Source organism: Aquarana catesbeiana, linkage group LG10 (genome assembly GCF_042186555.1).
Source record: "Aquarana catesbeiana isolate 2022-GZ linkage group LG10, ASM4218655v1, whole genome shotgun sequence".
Classification (NCBI taxonomy): domain Eukaryota; kingdom Metazoa; phylum Chordata; class Amphibia; order Anura; family Ranidae; genus Aquarana; species Aquarana catesbeiana.
This window is the reverse complement of record NC_133333.1, coordinates 30,324,555-30,340,007: the sequence shown is the minus strand read 5'-3', so window position 1 is coordinate 30,340,007 and position 15,453 is coordinate 30,324,555. Positions and strand designations below refer to the sequence as shown.

General features: G+C 40.5%; 1 protein-coding gene across 1 annotated transcript in view; it reads right to left on the bottom strand.

Annotated features, from left to right (window-relative positions):
- Positions 1–8,451, bottom strand: part of LOC141110521 (chemerin-like receptor 1) — a 119,782-nt gene extending 111,331 nt beyond the window's left edge. The window contains exon 1 of the mRNA XM_073601903.1: positions 8,322–8,451. The gene's annotated coding sequence lies outside the window, so the exon portion shown is untranslated. The remainder of the gene's footprint in view (positions 1–8,321) is intronic.
- Between the last annotated feature and the right edge of the window lie 7,002 nt (positions 8,452–15,453).

Sequence of the window (15,453 nt, the reverse complement as noted above, 5' to 3'; positions counted from 1 at the left end):
TCCAGGTTTCAGGCAGACTGAAACCCAGGCACATAATTCCAAACCCTGACTGTCCGGTTGAATCCCGGACAGGTGGCAAACCTACTCATGGGTTGTGTAGTTCCGCAACAGCTGGAGGGCCATAGTTTAGAGATCCCTGGGCTAGACAAGGGCACCATGACTGCCATTAGGTATTGGGATGAGGTACATGACAATGTCCGGCCTCATATGGCAAGAGTATGCCGTCAGTTCCTGGAGGATGAAGGAATTGATACCATTGATTGGCCCCCACGCTCGCCTGACCTAAATCTAATAGAACACCTCTGGGACTTTATGTTTCCGTCCATCCAACGCCGCCAGGTTGCACCTCAGTCTTTTCAATAGCTCAGTGATGCCCTGGTCCAGATCTGGGAGGAAATACCCCAGGACACCATCCGTTGTCTCATTAGGAGCATGCTCCGACGTTGTCAGGCATTCATACAAGCACGTGGGGGCCATACAATCTACTGAGGACCATCTCAAGTTGCTGCAATGAAATTTCAGCAAAATAGACTAGCCTGCTGCATAATTTTTTCGCTTTGAGTTTTGGGGTGTCTTTGAATTCAGTACTCTGTGGGTTGATAATTTTCATTTTCATCGAACGATGTGGCATCCTTTCCTCCCTAACACATTACCCAGTACATATCAGTATAGATATCCAGCATGAGATTTTTCCCCATTGAGATCTGATGTATTTTCAAAGCGTTCCTTTAATTTTTTTGAGCAGCGTATAATCGATCTATAGTTGAAAACCCCTTTGATCGATATGCAACACACCAGTGGGTGGATTTTAATAGATACTTAAGACATGATCGTACCTTATGACTGCAAGTTGTCAATCGCATCTCCACTTCCACTATGTAATCTCAGAACCTGATCGATCCACAAATACAATCATATTCCTGAGCAAAGTATCTCAGGTCTGCTGACCAATGCAAAACAATCAATAATATTCTACCCTGGTCAATCGACCACGTTTGATTGAATCTGATCGAAATTGAATGGAAATCAATCGAAAAAAAAGTTTTGATAATTGGATCGTTTGCAGATTTAATCGTTCTGCTCGCAACACACATTGGGTTTTATTTACTGGAGAGTGCAAAATCAGGCTCACTTCTGCGTAGAAACCAATCAGCTTCTAACTTCAGCTTGTTCAATTAGGTTTTGGCAATAAAACTTGGAAGCTGATTGGTTTCTAGATACCTCCCAATATTTTGAGATGGGAATGAGGGACACCTATTAACAAACGTATGTAGGCATAGGACACGCCCCCTGCCACACCCCCTTAACCACTTCAGCCCCAGAAGAATTTACCCTCTTCCTGACCAGAGCGTTTTTTGCGATACGGCGCTGCGTTGCTTTAACTGACAATTGCGCAGTTGTGCGACGTTGTACCCAAACAAAATTAACGTCCTTTTTTCCCACAAATAGAGCTTTCTTTTGGTTTGCATTTGATCGCCTCTGCGATTTTTATTTTTTGCGCTATTAACAAAAAAAGAGCGACAATTTTGAAAAAAACACAATATTTTGTACTGTTTGCTATAATAAATATCCCCATTTTTTTTTTTTAAAAAGCAAATTTTGTCTCAGTTTAGGCCGATATGTATTCTTCTACATATTTTTGGTAAAAAAATCGCAATAAGTGTATATTGATTGGTTTGCGCAAAAGTTATAGCGTCTAGAAAATAGGGGATAGATTTATAGCATTTTTATTATTTTATTTTTTTTTTACTAGTAATGGTGGCGATCTGAGATTTTTATCGTGACTGCGACATTATGGCGGACATATCGGACAATTTTGACACATTTTTGGAACCATTGGCATTAATACAGCGATCAGTGCGATTAAAAATGCATTGATTACTGTAAAAATGTCACTGGCAGTGAAGGGGTTAACACTAGGGGGCGGTGAAGGGGTTAACTGTGTTCCCTGGGAGGTGATTCTAACTGAAGGGGGAGGGGACTAACTAGAGGAAGTGACTGATTGTGGTTGCTAGCTAATAGGAACACACGATCTGTCACTCCTGTCAGAACAGAACAGGGAAGTGTGTGCTTACATACAGTCGTCCCTATTCTGTGTCTCTTGCACATGATCGCTCGTGGCCGCCGGTCATCATGACCGGCGGCCGCCACGACCGGCGGCCACAAGCATCGGCATCCCCGCTGTGCAGCGGGTGCACGTACGCGCCTCCGGCGGGATGCATGCGCCTGCTACTCAGACCTCGGAGTATAACTGCGGCGGCTGGTCCGGAAGCGGTTAAAGAAGGATAACCCCAAAAAAAGATTAATTAAATCCACATGGACTTTTTTTACCACAACTATTCCTTTATATTAGCTTTTAAAATGTACAAATGCAAGAATTTAGAAATTGGATGAAAGGTTTAGCACTGGGAAACACTTTTTGAAAGATAAAAAGTGCATTTTATATACAACTCTATAGATCAGACCAAAACGAGGGACAAATGATGGGGAAAGAGGGACAGAGGGACATCAAATCAGGGACAGTCCCTCAAAATCAGGGATAGTTGATAGCTATGGTTTCTATGCAGAACTGAGCCTGATTTTGCATTCTCCAGTTTTAGTAAATAAACCCCATTGATAGGGTAAAACAATTGTAGTGTCTATGGTCACCATTAGAGGGAGCTCTTACAATCCTGTATGTGTAGTAGCCAAACTATGGAACAACAGGGAAAAAAGAAAAACAAAAACAAACCTTACAATGTAAAAATCATACAATGTATACTCACAGTAAGATACATTGTACCATATTTCCCTGGTAAAACAAATGGGTCAAAATGTATTAAAGCTGGAGCAGCTGTGCATAGTAACCAATCAGCTTCTAGCTTCGGCTTGTTCAGTTAAGCTTTGCAAATAAATGCAAGAAGCTGATTGGTTGCAGTGCAGATTCTGTCTTAGTAAATTGCCCTCAATGAATTCTGATTGCTGTCATTTTAGTCATTTCAAGAGACATCCCACAGCATTACAAAATTTTGCTTGCCTGATACCCCCCCCCCCCCCCCCCCCCGGAGGTCTAATCCTGGGATCAAATCTCTGTCAAAAAAATGTATTGATTCTTCAGACACAATCAGCCGGGAAAATGGCACAAAGCTTAACCGTACCGAGCGTCCGTCAACTGGAGAATGTTTAACTATTCCCCACCAGATACAGCTCGATTTAAAGCAGAACTTAAAGCCCTAAAATTTTAATACAAAAATAATTCTACAGTATATAAAAGCTACTTTATGTGCATCAAATGCATTTGCAGACCAAGATATTACTTTGTAAAAGTAATGGTAACATCACCATTGTGCCCGTGTAAAGGACAGACCACCACACACATGACAATGCCAAAGGATTCTTCTGCAAGATTAGTAAGTATTCATTCTTTTCTTTGTGGGGGGGGGGGCTCTAAATGTCTTTTTAATCGATTAAAGCGGAAATAAAGTCCGCTATATTTTTTTTTTTCCAAGGCCCCCCCAGGTGGGTTATGCCATAATGTCCTAGAATGCACAGGATATTAGTACATTATGGCAGACCTACCTGTCACATGGTGTCCTCCCAGGACAGCGCTGGGACCGATCCGGCAGGCTCCCAGTTTTTCCTTTGCGGGTCCCGTGCCTTCGGCCACTTGATAGGCCAGGCAGCGATGATGCCACTCATGTGCACGGGAGTCACCGCGGCAGAGATCGGAGGGGCTGATCCGGTATTTAAATAACTCCTCCCAAAAGCCAGCCCACTGATTGCATCAGAGCTGAGGGTTCTGGAGAGGAGCACTAAGGCAGGGTGATGGGATGTTTTCAATGTAGCACCTTACTGGCCCCTCCGAGCAGCCATGATCAGCCTGCATTGCATAGAGAAGCACTCTATGGGCGACTATGGGAAGGGTATTAGATTATAAGCTCCTTTAGAGAATGCAAAGTGCTCAGTGGCGGATGGTGCTAAACATTTTTTTTTGGGGGGGGGGGAGGCAACAAAACCCCCCAGGTCTGCACATGCCTCCACAGCAGTCTTGGCGCCGTAGCTGCCAACTGGCTAAACTGGTATTTTTTAGATCCTCCTCCTGTCCTGATTGGCCAAGGAGAAGACGAAAACTGATGGCAAATATTGATTTGCTAGTATAACAAGTGGGAGGGTTCGGGGGGGGGGGGGGGGGGGGCGCAGTGCTCTGCTCCCCAAGGACAGAATTTTACAAGCCAATTAGAGCCTTAGGCTGCTGAAAAGTTATTAGTGTTTTAAAAAATGTAACCTAATGTAACCTAAAAATGTAACGGCTAAAAATGATCTTAATATATACAGTATCTCACAAAATTGAGTACACCCCTCATGGTGAATGGGGAGCAGATGTGTTACATTTGGTGTTATCGCTCTCACTCTCTCATACTGGTCACTGGAAGTTCAACATGGCACCTCATGGCAAAGAACTCTCTGAGGATCTGAAAAAAAAATTTGTTGCTCTACATAAATATGGTCTAGGCTATAAGAAGATTGCTAAGACCCTGAAACTGAGCTGCAGCACGGTGGCCAAGACCATACAGCGGTTTAACAGGACAGGTTCCACTCAGAACAGGCCTCGCCATGGTCGACCAAAGAAGTTGAGTGCACGTGCTCAGCGTCATATCCAGAGGTTGTCTTTGGGAAATAGATGTATGAGTGCTGCCAGCATTGCTGCAGAGGTTGAAGGGGTGGGGGGTCAGTCTGTCAGTGCTCAGACCATACTCCACACACTGCATCAAATTGGTCTGCATGGCTGTCATCCCAGAAGGAAGCCTCTTCTAAAGATGATGCACAAGAAAGCCTGCAAACAGTTTGCTGAAGACAAGCAGACTAAGGACATGAATTACTGGAACCATGTCCTGTGGTTTGATGAGACCAAGATAAACCTATTTGGTTCAGATGGTGTCAAGCGTGTGTGGCGGCAACCAGGTGAGGAGTACAAAGACAAGTGTGTCTTGCCTACAGTCTAGCATGGTGGTGGGAATGTCATGGTCTGGGGCTGCATGAGTGCTGCCGGCACTGGGGAGCTACAGTTCATTGAGGGAACCATGAATGCCAACATGTACTGTGACATACTGAAGCAGAGCATGATCCCCTCCTTTCGGGGACTGGGCCGCAGGGCAGTATTCCAACATGATAACCACCCCAAACACACCTCCAAGACAACCACTGCCTTGCTAAAGAAGCTGAGGGTAAAGGTGATGGACTGGCCAAGCATGTCTCCAGACCTAAACCCTATTGAGCATCTGTGGAGCATCCTCAAACGGAAGGTGGAGGAGCGCAAGGTCTCTAACATCCACCAGCTCTGTGATGTCATCATGGAGGAGTGGAAGAGGACTCCAGTGGCAACCTGTGAAGCTCTGGTGAACTCCATGCCCAAGAGGGTTAAGGCAGTGCTGGAAAATAATGGTGGCCACACAACATATTGACACTTTGGGCCCAATTTGGACATTTTCACTTAGGGGTGTACTTATTTTTGTTGCCAGCGGTTTAGACATTAATGGCTGTGTGTTGAGTTATTTTGAGGGGACAGCAAATTTACACTGTTATACAAGCTGTACACTCACTACTTTACATTGTAGCAAAGTGTCATTTCTTCGGTGTTGTCACATGAAAAGATAGAATAAAATATTTACAAAAATGTGAGGGGTGTACTCACTTTTGTGAGATACTCTATATAGTTAGCAATTAAAAAAAAAATACTATTAATACTCAGCACATGTGCTGCTGTCCACTATTTCCATAACAGCCAGGCAACTAACATTTTTAGAAGGCAGTTAGGAATTGAAACATAATAATAAAATTAATTTAAAAAAAACAAACAAAAAAATTGATATATATTAATATAAAGCACAATAATAACATTAATAAAAAAAAAGTAACTAGCATTGTAGAAGGCAGTTAGCAACTGAAACATAATAATAAAGTCAAAGTCAATAAAAAAACAAAAAACAAAAAACAAAAACAAAAAAAAAAATATATATATATCGGTATACAGCCAATCAACTAGCATTTTTAGAAGGCTAATAGAAAGGGCAGTCCAGTCTAGGTACTTCTGTAATCAGCAGACATGCTTGATACAGAAATATTCAATTAGTATAATAATATATTATAATATAGGATTTGCAGGATAGCCAACCACCTAGCAAAGCAAAAAGAAAAAAAAAGACATAAACACCATATTACCACATGAACTTTAATGGTCTTAGTCCATAGGGTTATATATTAAGTTGGTCCACCCTTAACAGCTTTAACAGCTTCAACTCATCTGGGAAGGCTGTCCGCAAGGTTTAGAAGTGTGACTATGGGAATGTGTGATCATTCTTACAGAAGCGCATTTGTGAGGTCAGGCACTGATGTTGGATGAGAAGGTCTGGCTCACAGTCTCCGCTTTAATTCATCCCAAAGGTGGTCTATTGGGTTGAGGTCAGGACTCTGTGCAGGCCAGTCAAGCTCCTCCACCCCAAACTCACTCATCCATGTCCTTATAGATCATGCTTTGTGCACTGGTCCAAATCATTTGATGGGGGAGGCTATGGTGTGGGGTTGTTTTTTCAGCGGTTAGGCTTGGCCCCTTAGTTCCAGTGAAGGGAACTCTTAAGGCGTCAGCATACCAAAGCATTTTGGACAATTTCATGCTCCCAACTTTGTGGGAACAGTTTGGGGATGGCCCCTTCCTGTTCCAACATGACTGCGAACCAGTGCACAAAGCAAGGTCCATAAAGACATGGATGAGCGAGTTTGGGGTGGAGGAACTTGACTGGCCTGCACAGAGTCCTGACCTCAACATGATAGAAGACCTTTGGGATAAATTAAAGCGCAGGCTGCGAGCCAGGCCTTCTCGTCAGTGCCTGACCTCACAAATGCTCTTCTAGAAGAATGGTCAAACATTCCCATAGACACACTCCTAAACCTTGTGGACAGCCTTCCCAAAAGAGTTGAAGTTGTTATAGCTGTAAAGGGTGGGCCAACTCAATATTGAACCCTACTGACTAAGACTGGGATGCCATTAAAGTTGATGTGTGTGTAAAGGCAGGTGTCCCAATACTTTTGGTAATATTATATATATATATATATGCACATACACATACACACACAGGTATATGGTGCTGCAGTCCACTATTTGTATAACAGCCAGGCAACTAGCATTTTCAGACTGCAGTTAGCAAGAGCAGTTTAGTCTTGGTACTTCTGTAATAAGCACATATGATTGCTGCAGAAATATACAAATAATATAATAATATATAAAAATAGGATTTGCAGGAGAGCCAACCATCTAGCAAAGCAGAAAGAAAAAAAAAAAACATGGATATAGATATAGATATAGATATAGATATAGATATAGATATAGATATATACGATATATGATATGTGTGTGCTGTTATTATTATTTGCATGACAACAGGGCAACTAGCATTTTTAGAAAGCAGTTAACAATCGAAAAAAAAAAAAATAATAATAAAAAAAAAAAAAAAAAAAAAAATAGTAATTATATATATATATATATATATATATATATATATATATATATATATATATATATATATTGTGTATATATCTATATCTATATCTATATATATATCTATATCTATATCTATATATATATCTATATATATATATATATCTATATATATATATATATATATATATATAGATATATATATATATATAGATATATATATATAGATCTATATATATATATCTATATATATATATATATATATATATATATATATAGATATATATATATATATTGTAAATTTTTTCAATTGCCAACTGCTTTTTAAAAATGCTAGTTGCCTGGCTGTCATGCACATAATAGACTTTTTTAAAGAATTTTATTAGCATGTATTTACTCCATTCTTTAATTGTTAATTATTTGGAGTTGTGTTGCTGTCCATTATTTGCATGACAGCCAAGCAACTAGCATTGTTGAAAGGCCTTGAGGAAGCACAGTCCAGTTCAGGTCTTCCTGTAATGAGCAGCCCCTATAACAACCATCCAGAATTGAATGGTCTGAATACATTTTGCTATGGGATCCTGCATGCTGTCTTTCTGAACATGCCATGTCTTCATAAACCGGTACGTCTGACATTCAACAGGCATTCACCGCAGTGAATCTTCCAGGTCCTTGTGTTTTAAATGACAGTGATTGATTCACCACCAGTGAATGTTCAATGAAAGTCACATTTGATAACTACACCCGGTATATTCAGTGTATCATTGCAGTTCTCCAGCTCATTGATTGGCCGCACACATCTGTATAAAGTCCACATTAGGAAGTTAGGAGAAGAGAGATGACCTCTTACCTTTCCTTCTGCTTGTAGCGGAGGTCACAGGATGGAGATGTCACTTAGTGTGGAGCCTTCAGGAGGTGAGCCGTGTGCTGAGACTTGGACAGCTGGCAGTGTAGCAGTGAGAAGTGTGAGCTCCTCTCCAGTGTACAACCCGCTCACTGCGCCCTCCTCTCCTAACCCCTTCCTGCCCGGGAGTCAGCTGCATTGTTCACATCACGGGAACCATTGTCAGCTCTGCCACTGATCCCTGCATTGATAACCTAATGGATTTCCCACCTGCTCAGCTCAAATCACTTTAACATACACCGATCAGCCATAACTACAGGGGAACCTCAAAAAATTTGAATAGCATCAAAAAGTTAATTTATTTCAGTAATTCAATTAAAAAAAGTGAAACTCATATACAGTGCCTTGAAAAAGTATTCATACACCTTGAAATTGTCCACATTTTGTCATGTTACAACCAAGAACGTAAATGTATTTTATTGGAATTTTATATGATAGACCAACACAAAGTGGCACATAATTGTGAAGTGGAACAAAAATGATAAATGATTTTCAACATTTTTTATAAATAAATATCTGAAAAGTGTGGAGTGCATTTATGTATTCAGCTCCCTTTACTCTGCTATCCCTAACTAAAATCTAGTGGAACCAATTGCCTTCAGAAATCACCTAATTAGTAAGTAGAGTCCACCTGTGTGTAATTTAATCTCAGTATATATACAGTCATTCTGTGAAGCCCTCAGAGGTTTGTTTGAGAACCTTAGTGAACACACCAGACAGGTCAGGGATAAAGTTGTGGAGAAGTATAAAGCAGGGTTAGGTTCCAAAAAAATATCCCAAGCTTTGAACATCTCACGGAGCACTGTTCAATCCATCATCCGAAAATGGAAAGAGTATGGTACAACTGCAAACCTACCAAGACATGGCCGTCCACCTAAACTGACAGGCCGGGCAAGGAGAGCATTAATCAGAGAAGCAGCCAAGAGGCCCATGGTAACTCTGGAGGAGCTGCAGAGATCCACAGCTCAGGTGGGAGAATCTGTCCACAGGACAACTATTAGTCTGGCCTTTATGGAAGAGTGGCAAGAAGAAAGCCATAAGAGGTCCCATTTGCAGTTTTGCGAGAAGCCACGTTGGGAACACAGCAAACATGTGGAGGAAGATGATCATGGTCAGATGAAACCAATATTGAACTTTTTGACCTAAAAGCAAAACGCTGTTTGACGGAAAACTAAAGCCTCGTATACACGATCGGATTTTCTGACGGAATTGTGTGATGACAGGCTGTTGGCGGAAAATCAGACTGTTTGTACACTCCATCAGACAATTTTTGGCCAACTTTCCGTGGATAAATTTTCTGCAGACAAATGTCTGTTGTCAGATTTTCTGAGAGTGTGTACACAAGTCCGTCGGACAAAAGTCCAAAGTACAAACACGCATGCTCGGAAGCAAGGACGAGCCAGAAGCAGTCGGTCTTGTAAACTGGCATTCGTAATGGAGAATTAACATTCGTGATGTGTTGACGTGAAGAGTTGGTTAAAGCAGGGGTCCGTCACGCGGAGATAATTCTGAAAATCATCCGGATTATTCTCCTGGAGCTCCCGCAGCAAAGGCATATGACATAATTGGTCACGATTAATTATGCAACCAATTGTTGGTCCAAGAAATCCTCCTCCTCTTGTTCCTGGACTGGACTTGGGTCAAAGCAATAACTCCAAGGCCAATAATAAATAACACGTTATCTCCTCTGATTCCGCAACATGGCTGGTTGATGAACGGCTATTCAGAAAGTAAATGAAAAGCACAAAATGAAAAGCGCAAACTGAAAAGCGCCAAATGAAAAGCACGAAATGAAAAGCGCAAATCAACACTCACCAAACTTTTACTAACACAAAATTAGCAGGAGCCCAGAGGGTGGTGCTAAAGAGCTAAAAAACCACATAGTACGTCACTACGTTTGTCTTTGTTGGCAGACAATTCCTTACCGTTTGTATGCAAGACAAAATCCAGGCACACGCCTTCGGACAAAAGTCCAAGATTTTGTCTGCGTAAAATCCGATCGTGTGTACAAGGCTTAACACTGCACATATAGTTACATAGTTACATAGTTAGTAAGGTTGAATAAAGACACCAGTCCATCCAGTTCAACCTGAGTGAGTGTGTGTCTACAACCCTGACCCTTGTCCCTAACCCTGTACATCGCACACTCACATCAGTCCCTACCCTCAATCCAAGGTCCCCATTCATATACTAGGGCCAATTTTGGACGGAAGCCAATTAACCTACCAGCATGTCTTTGGAGTGTGGGAGGAAACCGGAGTACCCGGAGGAAACCCACGCAGGCACAGGGAGAACATGCAAACTCCAGGCAGGTAGTGTCGTGGTTGGGATTCGAACCAGCGACCCTTTTTACTGCTAGGCGAGAGTGCTAACCACTGCACCACTGTGCCGCCCACCAAAATCACATCACCCTGAATACAACATCCCCACCATGAAACATGGTGGTGGCAGCATCATGTTTTGGGGATGCTTTTCTTCAGCAGGGACAGGGAAGCTGGTCAGAGTTGATGGGAAGATGGATGGAGCCAAATACAGAGCAATCTTAGAAGAAAACTCGTTAGAGTCTGCAAAAAGACTTGAGACTGGGGCGGAGGTTCACCTTCCAGCAGGACAATGACCCTAAATATACAGCCAGAGCTACAATGGAATGGTTTAGATCAAAGCATATTCATGTGTTAGAATGGCCCAGTCAGAGTCCAGACCTAAATCCAGTTGAGAATCTGTGGCAAGACTTGAAAATTGCTGTTCACAGACCCTCTCCATCCAATCTGACAGAGCTTGAGCTATTTTGCAAAGAAAAATGGACAAACATTTCACTCTCTAGAAGTGCAAAGCTGGTAGAGACATCCCCAAAAAGACTTGCAGCTGTAAATGCAGTGAAAGGGGGTTCTATAAAGTATTGACTCAGGGGGGCTGAATACAAATGCACACCACACTTTTCACATATTTATTTGTAAAACATTTGGAAAACCATTTATAATTTCCCTTCCACTTCACAATTATGTGCCACTTTGTGTTGGTCTATCACATAAAATCCCAATAAAATACATTTACGTTGTCATTGCCGAGATACATTAAAATATTATATTTTCATGGAACTATTCAACTTAGGAGACATCACTCCAGGAAAAGTTTCCCTTCTCCCAACAGGGAAGGCGGATTAAGTTACACCATCCATTGGAGAGTTAAAGTTAAGAGACAAAACTTATGTCGAAACATGAATCTGATATGAAACCAGCTGATTATGGTCAAAATTGTGTTTTCAGACACAAGTTACAAAACCTTTAATTAAAGAAAAAGCTTGGGTAAATAACCCCATTGTTTCAAAGGGTGAAATTGCCCTTCCTAGTCAAACCCCAATGTTGACTCAAGCTTTCTCTCAGACAATGACTGAGATGCGAGGTTAATGTTACACCAAAACGAAAACAGTCCCAAATAGACGAACAGACTATAATGATATTGTCTAAAAGTGCCTATAAGGAGAAATTGTTTGTATAGCTAAACCTTTCTCCCAGTAAGCATGTCCAAAGTTTTTTTTTTTTAAATATATGTGATCATAAGCAATGCAAATGCTATATCAGACTCAAGGTCACAGATACGTCCATAATTTTAATCAACTGACCCCCTGGGTAATCTGCCAAAAGATAGAAATATACATTTTGATATAGAACAAATGAAGAACTGTATTTAGATACCCATCATTGTTGTAAAGACATAGAAACCGTCACTGCATCTGCATGAAAATACCCATGTAACATGTGTTGTCCCAAGACAAATAGGTTTTCATAGGATATGCAGGAGTCATGCATTTATCCATATAAACATCCATTTTGTGTGATATCATTTAATCAAATTTATACAAAATGTATTATATTTTGTACCAGTGCCAGGTCCCTGGACAATATAGATATATATTCATAAGCCCCAATATACAGATAGATGCCCATTATGAAAGAGGACATATTTTCTTTTAATATATAATTCAGAACACATTTTCTGTCCTCAGACACACCTTGTGGCTGAAGATGATATTACCTGGACTCACCAGGTAAATCATTAAAGTTCTCCAAACCAATGGAGAATAAGCCAAACCTTCTAGGCTGAGCTTATGATAATATTATGAGCTTATTGTCCCAGATGGTATAAAGGATGTGAGGGCCATAGAGAGAGGATCACAGACCCACACGCTGGATACACCCCTAGACAATCAAGAAACCTGATGATATTTGACCACTCCCCATCTTTCTGGACCTTGTGACTGAAACCACTCGATGTACTTAGATTTTGTCGGATATCTTCCCCTTTTAAGCTATTAGTAAGATATAGACCATACAAATATTAATTTTCTTTTTCTCCATAATTGTAGGGATTGTAGTTTATAATTTATGTGTTGAAATGATCATTATCATTTGCCTATATTGATTGTCTAGGCTGTGTATTATTGAAGCCATGTATGGGGAAATTCAGTCCCAAACTTGTATAACATCAATTTAAATTTCTGTGGTCCCAGGGAGAGTATTTATTACCCCATTCAATTTAGTAAGCTCTGTTGGATTAATATTTCTTCCAAATTGGCAATATCTATCTGTTGACTCCATGAGACATACTTTGGATTCCTTCCGGCCAGAGAAATTCAGAGGACTGTTTCCCCGAGCGACAAGGGATATTGTATTCTTGGAAATAGGGTGCGATTACTGCACATATTTTTCTAACAGATCAATTTGGACTCCCCTGACTTAATTGTAATATTAAGAAAAATTGTTTAATTGCCGTGTTGATGTTTTGATAATGTGTGTGTGAAATATCAATCACCAGGATCACCCTTTGATGAAGTCACGTGAGCAGTGACGCGATGCGTCAGGGAGGAGCCAGGTGTCGTCACTTCCGGTCGCGGCCGAAACCGGAAGTACCCTTACCACAGTCAGATTTTTGCAAATTTTAAATGTAAGTTGCTATGTTTGTCTATAAATAAATCTTTTATAAATGACTACACGATGTAGCCATTCCTCTTTATTGCATGCCCTCACCATATCTGATGAGCCTGGAGTCTGAAGCTATCTTCCAAAAAACATCGCTATTGCTGTGGCGATCGCTGGAGGTTGATTGTGGGGATCCTGCTGCTACTTCATATTAAAGCTTGATTTGATCGTAGGGGTCTCCATTAGAGGTGAGAGGCTGGGAGAAACGAGTGGCACACTTCGGATGGTGATAGTGATTGGATGAAGTGGTGTTTTGTGAATTTCTTTTGCACATGCACTTTTTATATATATGAACTGTTATATGGAGATTTGTTTTCGTCCTATTGGAGTGGATTGCACTTTTTTTGGATATTGCACTTCACTTTATGAGGTATTTGGACGTTATTAGAGTTTGATATCACATTTGTGTCAGCCATTTGCACTTGATGAAATTTATTACACTTTATACTGCTAAGTATTGTTTAAGCACTTTGTATTGTTAGAATCTTTTTTTCACTGAAGATTTGCATTATACAGTGAGTTTATTTCCACTGTTGCAACACATTCTTCCTAGTTGCTGACAGTTTCAAGATATCTGTTTGTATTATATGTTATTCCATTGCACTTTTTTCTATTGTCAAGCACTTTATATTGCTAGCATTCACAATTTATTATAGATTTGCTATCTACAGTGAGTTCATTTTCACTGTTGCTACACATTCTCGTCAGTTGCTGACAGCTTGTGTGTCATTTATTCATTTTTTCATTTTATTCTAGTTAGCGCCACATATCATTTTTATTTTCAATTGTATAACTATACTTGTTAATAAAGTCAAATTATTTACTTATTAATTTTGTTGGGAGATATTTATACATTGGTAAGAAAACCCCATAAATTAACAAACTCAGGAAAGGATTGTGGTATGTACTGACTATCTGAACTAAGTTCACAAATTTACCGTAAGGTTGGAGGCACTGAATAACAAAACACCGAGATCCTAATTAAGATTCCACACCACACTCACAACATAAAATTTCCAAGCACTGCTAAGAAATTTTGTAAGACGGAATCTTACCACATTACAGAACATACTGGTGATTGTATTTGCAGATACAGTGTGAAAAATATCTGATGTATAATAACATGGACGGTAGTGATAATGAATCGAGTTCATTTAGAATCAGCCGGGATGGTAATACCGCCCCAACTATAGCTACCTCAAACCAGAAAAAGGCTACTGGGCCTCAGGCAAACTTGAGTGGGGTCCTTGACTATGGTGTGACCGAATATAGTCATAAAAGATTAGATCTAGGAGGCAATTTAGAGAAATTCATCAAAGAGGAGAAAGAACAGGCCCAGAGGTTAAGTGATAATTTTTTTATTGAAGATGGTCGTGTTTATCAAATGATTATGGCTTTTGCTAGTGCAAAAGACACAAAAAGTCGAGATTATGGAGTCTTGGCCGATTTTCTGGTTTTTGTGTAATGAAGTTGCTGGAATGCCAGCCTTAAAGAGAAAATTGTTGGACATTCGAACCACCTTAAATAACAAAACAGAGAAGATGGAATCCCTGTCAATCAACATCCAACAGGCTGCGAGTAAACTCAGACAATCTAAAGAAGGTCAGGAAGAGTTAGTGGGCCAGATCCAAAATGCTCACGCCTTATATGAAGAATCCCGTCACCTACTTAGAAAACTACAAGAGAAATATCAAAAATGTAAACAAGATATAGAATATTACAAACGAGAAAGAAAAGGCCCCATTGAAGCAAACGGAGGGAAGGATAGAAAAATTAACGGGCAAGTTAGAATATGAATCCAGGGGCCGAAATCGCTTAGAGGAATGGGAAATGGAAAGACGGAAATAATTATATTTCCGGGGGACACAGGTAAGTTACGATGAGACGGGGTCAGAAGACAGGTCACCCCCTAAATTGCAAAGCTACTCCCCAGAATGTACAGAGGAGGAAGTAGAAAGAACTTCATATGGACAGAAAAGGAAGCCTAGGACCCTAATTAAAAAATATGACACCCCCCCAAGATGATAAAATTCTTAAAAGAAACTGTTTCTGTTTTTTCCAAGAAGGATTCCCCAACGATCACTGACCATCTAGCAACC